The sequence below is a fragment of the Ochlerotatus camptorhynchus genome, unplaced genomic scaffold, assembly GCF_037179485.1.
Source record: "Ochlerotatus camptorhynchus isolate MF236.1 unplaced genomic scaffold, CSIRO-AGI_Acam_v1.1 ptg000648l, whole genome shotgun sequence".
Taxonomy (NCBI): domain Eukaryota; kingdom Metazoa; phylum Arthropoda; class Insecta; order Diptera; family Culicidae; genus Ochlerotatus; species Ochlerotatus camptorhynchus.
Window position 1 is genome coordinate 162,319 of NW_027041127.1, and position 4,202 is coordinate 166,520.

At 41.1% G+C, this 4,202-nt stretch overlaps 1 pseudogene; it reads left to right on the forward strand.

Annotated features, from left to right (window-relative positions):
• Positions 1 to 1,003: 1,003 nt before the first annotated feature.
• Positions 1,004 to 2,401, forward strand: LOC135714472 (uncharacterized; annotated as a pseudogene).
• The last annotated feature ends 1,801 nt before the right edge of the window (positions 2,402 to 4,202 follow it).

The following is a 4,202-nucleotide window of genomic DNA, read 5'->3' on the forward strand; positions in this document are numbered from 1 at the left end:
CGATTTCTTCGGCAAAGTTGATCAAGAGATCAAGGACTGTTGAATGATGGACAGAAAAATTCGGAATTCCTCCGCTAGGTGGCGTTAGTGATTATTGAAAGTGAATATATTTGTGCTGCTGTATCTCAAGATCCTGACTATTTAGAAGGATGATTTCTTCGGCAATGTTGATCAGAAGGTCAAGGACTGTTGAATGATGGACAGAACAATTCGAAATTTTTCCGCTAGGTGACACTAGTGAGATTTCGAAGTGAATATGTTTGCGCTGATGTATCTTAAGATCCTGACTATTTAGACGGATGATTTCTTCTGCAAAGTTGATCAGGAGGTCAAAGACTATTGGATGATGGACATATCAATTTGTAATTCCGCCGCTAGGTGACGCTAGTGAGCATTTAAAGTTAATATGTTTGTACTGCTGTATCTCAAGATCCTGACTTTTTAGACGGATGATTTCTACGGCAAAGTTGATAAGGAGGTCAAGGACTGTTGGATGATGGACAGAACAATTCGGAATTCCTCCGCTAGTTAGTGCTATCTATGATCTTCTGTGGCTATTACGTCCCAACTGTAACTTAACGCCTGCTCTCAACTTAGTGCTCTAGATGCACTTCCACAGTTGTTAATTGAAAGCTTTCCAAGCCTGTTCGATTTTTACATGTGTATATTGTGTGGCAAGTACAATAATATACTATGCCCAGGGAAGTCGAGAAATTTTCCAATCTGAAATCCTAGACCAACCGGCTCTACCGACCGAGCTTATGGAGGCCCCCTGATCTATGAATGTAATCAAACTAAAATGCGAGATGGTAGCCTAATTAAAAAGTTTTGAGGACAATTTGGTGAACCTAGAACGTCTTAAACATATCGAATTCAAACCTAAATAATGTGCATGATATGTTTAACCCTGTAAGTAGCTGAATTTAGAAAAGCCATAATTCCACCGTTCTCAACTCCAAACCGAGAAAAAGAATACTTATCATCAAGCGTTTCAATCCGTGATATGGTTATATGCTATTTGACACGGATTCTACAACTGGATGATGTAGCAGACAGGATTTCAAAGTTAAACCAGAAAGTGTTGACTTGTAAATTGCATGTCACGGCTGGTCCGGACTCTGCTACAGGTTTTACGCACTACAACCAGACTGGCTTTTTAAAAGAGGATGATTCTCTTCTCTCCGTGCATTTTATGAGCCTGTTGTTAGTATCCGAAAGAGGAGAGGATATTTGGCAGAACCCAAATCGCCAGAAAAATTCGTTCTGTAAAATACGCTCTATGAATTGGACTAAAGAGATCAACTCGCTTACCAAGTCCATGTTTGAGCAGTTTTTTTGCAGAGGTTGATTTCTTGAATCTGGATCCGGTGGAAGTAATTTCCGGTGATGTACGTGTGTGCGTTTATATTTCGGCAATGTATACAATGATAGATGGGAAAGCGGCCAATGCAATTGTAGGAAACCAGGATACACATGTATGTCCGCTTTGTGTTCCGAATGCTGATCCCCATATTGGTCCATCGTTTTTTCATTCACGTCTCAACGCCGTTGAATGGTTGATCAAAAATTCAGCGAAAAAATCCGTTCCAGACCACCCGGCATACACGAATCCCCTAGTTAAAAAGAAAGCCCGTGAAATAGCTGATGAACTAGAACGGGAGTATGGCATGAACATCAACCGTCCTAAGATTGGTAGGTCCGGAAGCTGTAATAACGGCAATATGGCCCGCTGTTTATAGGCAGAACCCGGAAAATTTACAAAAATCGTCGGCGTACACAAGGACCTTTTGGAAAATCTGCGGCTCATCAGTTGCCTGGCGCTTTCTTCTAGAGCATTAGATCCTACCAAAGTTATGGAGTTGTATAACACTCTTGAAAAGCAGATTTTCAATGAATTCCCATACCTAATGAAGTTGCCGCCATCCATACATAAGTACATGCATCTAGCAAATTTCATTGAAAAATTGGTAAGCTTAGATTTAATAGTATATCGAATCACAATCATAAATGTTTTGTTTTCTTTTCCTTCAATTGAAACATCCAACCTTATACCATGAACTTTGTTGACGAGCAGTCCGGTGAACGTTGCCATAAGGTTTATAAATTCATTCGGCCACATCTAGCTCGGAAAACGTCTCCGGACGAAAATTTGACCGACATGATGACCGAAGCTTTGACTAGGTGTGACCCAAAGCTTGCCTGTTTCTTTAACCAAAGCAGACAATCGAGAAGTACTGATGCCAGGTTCGAAGAGAGGCTGGACGAATACACCTTGAAACAAGATGACAGCGATGAAAACCATGGGAAAGCGGATGACTCCGGTGAACTTATCGAAGAGAGTGACGAAGAAGATGATGACCCTGGTGAATTTAACGAGGAGAGCGATGAAGAAGACTTTTGAATGTTCCGTTGGATAAGTACCACAGATGTGTCCCTGTGTGGCTCGCACACACACCCAGACACACACACACACACACACACACACACACACACACACACACACACACACACACACACACACACACACACACACACACACACACACACACACACACACACACACACACACACACACACACACACACACACACACACACACACACACACACACACACACACACACACACACACACACACACACACACACACACACACACACACACACACACAAAGAAGAATACATGAACATACAGTGCTCACTAGCGCCATCTTGCGAGAGAATTCCGGATTGTTCCTTGACCTCCTTATCAACTTTGCCGTAGAAATCATCCGTCTAAAAATTCAGGATCTTAAGATACAGCAGCGCAAACATATTCACTTCGAATGCTCACTAGTGTCACCTACCGGAGGAATCCGAATTGTTCTGTCCATCATCCAACAGTCATTGACCTCCTGATCAACTTTGCCGAAGAAATCATCCGTCTAAATAGTCAGGGTCTTGAGATACAGCAGCACAAATATATTCACTTTCAATGCTCACTAGCGCCACCTAGTGGAGGAATTCTGGATTGTTCTGTCTATCATCCAACAGTCCTTGACCTCCTGATCAACTTTGCCCAAGAAATCATCCATCTAGGGGAATTTACGTATTCTCGTCAATCTAAGCAGCGTCTGCACTTCTACTAGCATTTTCTCAGCGTCACGCACATATATGATGTGTCTGTTTGTTTACATTCATCTGCTGCTTGCTTCTCTATCCATTCCAATCGACAGAATTTTTCAAAACGTTTTGAAAGCGTTTTTACAACGCTCCAAACTTCTCAGGTGAGTGTGACTATTGTCGGCAGTCTCTTTTTATTCGGCATCCTTCCCATTAGAACTGCGTGTTAACCAGCTGTTCTATTATCGGCAACTCGAAATCAACCTCATTTTGTAGTGCGTATGCTTTATTTGAAGAAAAATGTAGCATTACTGGATTGCTTGATCGTTCAAATATAATCAGATTGAAGCTGAAAGGCTAAACAATCGTTTGGACACATTCAGGGAAGTGCGTTGATGGGAAAACATAGTGAAATTAACGTTTAAATTTTGGTTGCCGAAAACAGTCAATGGGTGCCGAAGCCAACATTTACCCTATATAATCGGTATCTTGAGATACAGCATTCAAACCATGCAAAATAGGAGATTTTAGGGCAAAACTGTGAAAAACCCCAACTTACCCTATCGTGCCCAAGATGAAACCCACTCCAATCGATGTCTGAGACTTTTTTTCTATAAGAATGACTATTTTTAGTCTCTTTTTCCAGCGAGCATCGAAGTTATTGAATTTTAACACATTGTTTCGATTTGGGCCCATGGCTAAAAATCTGCTATTTATCAATTTTATCTAGATTTACGCATTATTGGGACTAGTAATGGATATTTTTGGTTGCTATTGAAAATTTGGTCGATTGCTGAATTTATGTATGGGCCCAAATTAGGGACACTAAGGCCGACATTACCTGCATTTCCCCTTCATGGTTGAGGACATAAAGGCTGACTAAAAGTAAATTGGTACGCAAAAAAAGACCTGCAATTCGTGATTCAATAAGTTTAAAAAGTCCATTAATGGTTGCTTTACAGTACTTTTATTAAAACATCAGAGTTACATCTTCAGATGGTTACATTCCACCAGTTTGAGCGAAATCTCGAACCTTCCTCTTGATGGAGCACCCGCACAGTGGAAACAGCCACGGAATCAGCGCATTTCATACATTTTGCTC